The sequence below is a fragment of the Erpetoichthys calabaricus genome, chromosome 8, assembly GCF_900747795.2.
Source record: "Erpetoichthys calabaricus chromosome 8, fErpCal1.3, whole genome shotgun sequence".
NCBI classification, from domain to species: domain Eukaryota; kingdom Metazoa; phylum Chordata; class Cladistia; order Polypteriformes; family Polypteridae; genus Erpetoichthys; species Erpetoichthys calabaricus.
In genome coordinates this window covers 95,749,999-95,757,498 of record NC_041401.2, presented here as the reverse complement: position 1 = coordinate 95,757,498, position 7,500 = coordinate 95,749,999, and positions in this window count along the sequence as shown.

Genomic DNA, 7,500 nt, shown 5'->3' with positions numbered 1-7,500 from the left:
TGCACTCCCTTACGAGAATCGAACCTCGGACGTCAGTGCTAGAGGCGAAGCCCCTAACATTGCGCCATGCCGTGTGGTTCGTTTATTTGACAGCATGTAGATCGGGGTAATTACATTCACGGCATTCGTAGTCTGAACACAATCTGATTATATGGGTGGTTACCTACCAGGTAACGTTTGTGGTTGGCCAGCAAGTCAGCTAACATCCGCCACGGTGCCCTCAGTTGTGAGAAGCAGGTCATAGAATGGTTGAAAATAGTTTACTGTCAAATAATGCAAAGAGTACGCGACACGTGTTTCGCCCTAATTCTGGGCTCATCAGGCGTACACACTCACTGCATATAGCTAAATTCCCGCGCTTCGCAGCGGTGAAGTACTGCTTTTAAATTTTAATTAAGAAGAAAAGAAAACCTTTTTAAATTGAGGGAAAATATACCAATAACAATTTGTTAAGGATCTGTTTTTTTGTGAAGCTGCCTTTACAGAGCCTGTCCGCTGTTTTATAAACGAACGCCATATAAGGCCGTCCTTTCTCCTTGCTTAGTGGTTCTGTATTGTTTTATTGTTCGTTTATTACGATTGTTATAGTTATTGTGTAGGTATTTGAGACTCACTTTTCTGTTCAGGTACCCATTTCCTTTATGTAATCCGCGGATTCTCCGCTATTTTTTGTTCGTTTATTACGATTATAGTTATTTATTGATTCTCTTCTTTAGCTGACTGCCTGCTCATATAAGGCGCTCTGCTGTTTTTTTGTGAAGCAGTCTTTACACAGCTTCTCCGCTGTTTTATAAACAAACGCCATATAAGGCCATCCTTTTTCCTTGCTTCGCCAAGGAAGCAGCCTTTTTATTTAATCCACGGGTTCTCCGTTGTTTTATTGTTCGTTTATTACGATTGTTATAGTTCTCTTCGTATACCACGTTGTCAGTAAGCAAGCTTACTGTTGAGAATGCAACGTATAGTTGTACAGGAGAAAAGCAATCTTGCCAAACTTAATTTAAACTTACGGTTTACACCGTGCTTTGTTTCTGCCTTAGCTGCACTTATGAATATGCTTGTATGCGTCACTCGCTCGCTTCTTATTGTTTCGCTGCCTTCTCAATTGTGTAATGAATGTTTTCTTCAGCGCTCTTTGGGGCTCTTCCTTGTTTTCTACGTACTGCGTTCACAGTCAGTTCACGTGATTACGTGGGAGGCGTGATGACGTGATACGCAACTCAGCCTCCCACAGCCAGCGAGCTGCAGTCCATTACAGTATATGGACAAAAAAGAGGTTCCAGTTATGACTGTTATGCTTTGAATTTCGAAATGAAACCTGCCTAACTTTTGTAAGTAAGCTGTAAGGAATGAGCCTGCCAAATTTCAGCCTTCCACCTACACGGGAAGTTGGAGAATTAGTGATGAGTCAGTCAGTCAGTCAGTGAGTCAGTGAGGGCTTTGCCTTTTATTAGTATAGATTCTATGCATGGCCTTATGCATGAGGCCCTTTGCCAGTTGAGTTTTATAAAGTTTTCTGGCATTGGTTATCTGTCCCTGTGTATGAAATCTTAAACTCTGCCATATCCAGGGTGGGCTTACTCCTTACGCTTCATTTATCCATGATCTCATTATTGCTAAAATCGGGTAAGAATGCAATCAAATGCATTAATTACTGTCCAATTGCTTTCAAATAGCGATGTGAAGATATTTGTTAAAGTGCTGGCAGTTAGGTTACAAAAGATCATTGATAAATTGGTTCATCCAGACCAAACTGGGTTTATGCGTACAAGACATGCTGCAGACAATATGAGAAGACTATTGCATCGAATTGATGACACATCTAACAACAACAACAACAACATTTATTTATATAGCACATTTGCATCTGCACATCTAATATCAGATCTTTGACTGCATTGGCCCCTCTGGATGTAGAAAAGGCATTTGATAGAGTGAACAGGACGTTTATGTGAAGGACATTAATGGTGATGGGGTTTGGTGTAGGTTTTCTTAAAATTGTAAAAACTTTGCATTCAAATATTACATCTGCTATATAAATGTAATGAATTATTATTATTATTATTATTATTATCTGCTACATAGTATTTTACTTGAGTTCTGCTTTCACACAAATATTGTGATCAACACTGAACATAAAATTTCATTATACTCCAATGATATACTTCAATATACTTCTGTAACTGACATTCCAGCAATACTGTCCATTTTTTCAACATATGAATTTTTTTTCAGGTTACAAAAATCAATTGGTCAAAGGCTGCTCTGTTGCCATTGGGCATCTCCATTAATCATTTAATGGCACATCAGAGTATAAGCAGGTCAGATCATTTCGATACTTAGGGCTCACTGTTTCTTCTTTTGAGAGTGAAATTTAATTGGTTAATTATAGGAGTACTTTCAAAGCTATAAAGGACTCAACTTGTGCATGGGTAAACTAAATTAATCTTTTCAGACATGATTATCTATTACTAAAATGAATTTTTTGTCCCATTTACTGTAAATTATATTAACATGACAGTTCCTCTGGCAACCACCTCCAGGTTTTTGGAAAGAGGTTAAGTTGGTGCTTTCAAGATTTTTATGGAATAAAAAGAGGCCACCACTTAAGTATAATACCTTGATTCATACTAAGCTGGGTGGTGGGCTTGCATTTCCAGACTTTGAGCGATATCATGCTGCTTAGGTTCTTAGAACCATTTGGCAATAGCATACTAAGAAGACAGTGACCCCATCTTGGTTAACTCTAAAACAGAGTTTGGCTCCTCATGTTCACTTACCCCCTCTCCCTTTCTATGGAGTTAAATCTAAGACATTAATTATACAACTCTCATCCATACTTAGGCATGCACTGCAGGTTGGGGTTCCGGTGGAGTGGATGTTTAATGCCATTTCAAAGTGGCACTCATATTCACCTATTTTTAACAATCATGCCCTTAATATTGGGGCTTATTCGATTACTTTCCCTGTTTGGTATAAGGCAGGTATTGGTACATTAGGTGATATTTTTGATTCCAGCAGCCTTAAAACCTCCAGGAAAGATTAGCTATTAAAGCACAGGGCATTATTCTATCTGCTCCCCTGCCCTTACAACCACTAATTAAATTTGCCTTGGTACTTAGCTCTGATTCCAAACCTGTCTCTGAATTTTATGCTACGCTGCATAGTGCAGCAGCTAATCCATTAGCCATTCAAAAAGTCTGGCAATGGGATTTGTTGTCTGATGCAGAGATTTGTTGGGATACCATTTTTGACAGCATAAAGGCTTCTTCCAGAAATGAAGGTTATCAGTATGTGCAATTTAGATTTGTTCATCGTATATACATCACACAACATGTTTTTTTTTTATGGGTAAGGCCAATTTCCCAGACTGTAATTTTTGCCTCTCTAAGGTGTCTGACACCTTTATGCATGACTTTTGGGAATGCCCCTGGGTGGCAGAAATGTGGAATTTTGTTGCGAGTGTCCTTATCTCCATTCTGGATATTCAAATACCTGTATCACCACAACAACTGATCTTACTGGATTTCTCCGTTTATATTTCGTTGACATCTCAGGTACACAAATGGGTTATTTTCATTGTTTCTATTGTTTTAAAAATTCTACTAGTGGGTCATTGGAGAGACCCAGATAGTGTATCCTTTAGTCACTGGAAGTTTTCATTTGATGCTTTTAGAAGGCTCAGCTTAGAGAATTAATGAGACATCAGAAAATAGCATTAGAAACTGGGAGGCTATCACTAAGAAAACCAAAAGCCAACTGTGCTGTTTTTAGGGTTTTTTTGTTCTCTCTTATGATTTCCATACTATGGATAATTGGTTGTTTGCTGTTACAGGTGAGTGGGCATATTGCGTTAGAATATTGAAGGGGGAATGGGGAGCTGGTGTTTATGGCCTCCCTAATATTTAACATTTGTAAGTTAGTGATTTTTCAAACATAGTTTGTAATTTTTTTTTGGACATATCTGTAATTTTATATACTATGTATATAGATGCTGTGGGGCAGCTGTTGGTGAAGAAAGATTCATGGATCTTGACTTTGCTGACGATGCTGTGATCTTCACAGAGTCAATGGAGGCTCTGATTGGGGAGCTCGAGAGACTGAGTGAGGAGTCTGAGTGTCTGGGCTTGCGCGTGTCCTGGATAAAAACCTAGATCCAGGCCTTTAATGACCTCTTGGGCACGGCCATCAGCAGTGTGTCTGTTTGCGGAGAGAGTGTTGACCTTGTCGAGAGGTTTACTTACCTTGACAGCGACATTCACATCTCTGGTGACTCTTCCTATGAAGTCAGTACACGGATTGGAAGGGCATTGTGGGGTCATGAGGTCGCTGGAAAGGGGTGTGTGGCGCTCCCAATATCTATGCAAAAGGACGAAGGTCCAAGTCTTTAGAGTCCTGCTGCTTCCTGTCTTGCTGTATGGTTGCGAGACATGGATGCTATCCAGTGACCTGAGACGAAGACTGGACTCCTTTGGTACTGTGTCTCTCCGGAAAATCCTTGGGTACCGTTGGTTTGACTTTGTGTCGAATGAGCGGTTGCTCATGGAGTCCCGAATGAGGCACATCACCTGCATTGTGAGGGAGCATCAGTTACGGCATTATGGCCATGTGGCGCGTTTCCCAGAGGGTGATCCAGCTTGTAATATCCTCATTGTTGGGGACCCGAGTGGCTGGACAAGGCCAAGGGATCACCCACGTAACACCTGGTTGTGGCAGATAGAGGGTCATTTCTGGAGGGTGGGACTAGACCGCATGACTGCCTGGGGGGTTGCCAACAGGGATCCCGAGTTGTTTCGTTATGTAGTGGGTGCGGCAACACACTGTACCAGTGCATGTTCCCCAACTTGACTAGGACTTGTATGTTTTCCTGTTTTTATATTGCTATGTATCATATATCATTCTCAATAAATAATTAAGCACAAAAAAAAACCTCTTGGATATACTGTCTGTTTTAACAGTCAAAGTTCAAGTTTTTATGTAGCACCCCTACCCCTCTTGCCAATGATGGCATAACCCACATATGGGCCCGGGTGCAAGCAAATAAACATTCCCAGCTAATTCAACCTGCCAACAAGCAAGGGTAACACAGAGTAATATAAAAATTTATACGTAATAACATGCTGAACTTTACGTTTTAGACTACTATTTATTTAATAAAGAAAAAACATGGGTTTACATTATAACTTAAATCACCAGGCTTTTATAAAAACCCTGAAAAAAAATACTGTGTCTTTACCATGACTTACCACAGTCTAGGCTCAGTGACAGAGCCTGCCTTGCAAAAAGAATTAGCCACTGCCGTCTTATCAATGTTATCAAGCTTTTGCCAGCGATCTAAAATATTTGATTTACAAAGAATTTTATTTTCAATATATATATTCTGATGAGGTTGGTTATTAAGTTTGGCCAAAGCGCATGGTCAAATAAATCATTCATATCACAATTATTCCTACTACCTTGCATTGAATAAATACTCAGCTTCTACAACTCTGGCCTCAGTTGCCTCTGCGGCATGATGAGCTGGTTTCATGGATGTACTGAATAAGTTGGTGCTACCCTGAGAATCATCATCTGTGGAATGATTTTGGAGCTTGTGGTGCATATTATTGCTACATAACCATAAGCCAGGAACCGTACACTCTAGGGTTCTGATTGTCTTTTCTGTTCTACTCGTTATTTCACTGCCTAACTTACAGTACACTTTTGTAACATCTTAGGTAACTACAAAGAAAAGTAGTTTATTATTTCCTCTTAGAAGGGCACAGGACACAAAATGATGTATAAACCAAGAGTAGTTACGGTACTTAGTTTGGATAAAAAGTGCCTAAAATGACCAATTGAAAAAGCATTTGCATAGCAATGTTTTCCAATAGATCACTGCATTTTAATTTAAAACATGAAAAAATAGAACAAACTAATATGGGTATTGGGTAAAACAGACTCCTGCATATAATATGAGATGACCCCCCCAAATTGATGGTGGGCTGCAGCATCCATTGTACCCCTGTTGCGTCAGCCCTGTCCTCTACTTTCCAAAAGTTCCAAACGTTGTGGGCATTCTACAATATTATACCTACATTATAGAGAATCCAAAAAAGATTGAAATCCATTTATCACTTTATCCCAAGGTTTCCAACATCTGGTGTAATTTTCATTGGCAGGAGTTGTAGCTAGGCAATGCAGATTGCACAAAGTTATTGGTTATTCTATAATAGTTACTCTCTTAATGCAATAATTCTATATAATATCCATGCAAAAAATCACAACCTCAAAAATAGTGTAAGAATGAAACTTTGAATAAGGCAAAAAGCAACTTTGATTATCATTGTTAGCTATTTGTTATAGTAGGTACCTACCTTACACCCAGCATAAGGCTCCAGCCATCTTTACCAGAAAACATGTTCATGTATAAAGAAAAAGGGCTTTGCTTTGGTATTGACTTTTACATTTTATATCAGGATCCTAGACAAGGGATCTACTGTGATGTCAAGTTGGATCCTACACTCAGTATCTCCAGCACCTTCCCTGGTACTAGACACTTTGGGAGAAGTAAAGGTGAATATATGTGAGGACCACAAATGGGGAAATTTAGAAGTAGCTGAATAGTCTTTAGAAAATTAGAGCTACCATAATAATATGGTCCTGAGGCAGAAGTATTTTTAAATATATATATTTTCACAAAAGCCACAAAGAGCCATAGCAAGGTTTGGGGCAGCCACACGTATGTGTTTGGTTTCCTGGCTGCAAATTGTCATTTAAATGATAGCACTGCTGTGCACAAAACCGAGTCCAAAACAGAACTCAGGGAATAGGGAAAAGGTGGAGGCTTTTAAAGGGGAAGACAGGAAGTGAGATCAAAGGGGTCGGGCTCATGAAGGTCTTCAGCCATAGGTTCGAGCCCAGACATGACATCACAGGGGCCGGAGCCAGCAAGGTCTCCTTCCATAGGCTCGCTCCCGGAAGTAATGTCAAGAGGACCAGGTGGAATCTCCCGTGAATGGTCTAAAGGAAAGGGAGAAAAAGAGTCAGTACACTCTGCCACATCCCAGTATGACTCCAAACTGCCCTTACTCAAGCCCTTTAGCTGCCTCCCATGCGCACATGTGTGACAATATATATATACAGTGGAACCTCGGTTTGCGAGTAACTTGGTTTACAATTGTTTTGCCAAGACGAGCAAAAATTTTTAATAAATTTTGACTTGATAAATGAGCGAGGTCTTGCAGTACGAGTAGTATGTATACTCTTTGTCTGCTGAGCATCATGTGATCACAACTGAGCTGATGGTTCTCTCTCTCGCTGCGGGATTGTGGGCAATCGTCTCCTATTCTCCATCTGAGTCGGCGTGCCTCACTCATAGTAAACATCCGTACGAGCGTATACTGTTTACTACAGCATTAGCATTGTGACTGTGTGTGCGCATGCGCTTGTGTGTGTATGTGTGTGTGCTCGCTCGTGCTCGCGCACACGTGTGTGCTGTGATGTGCGAGTTCCCGTCTT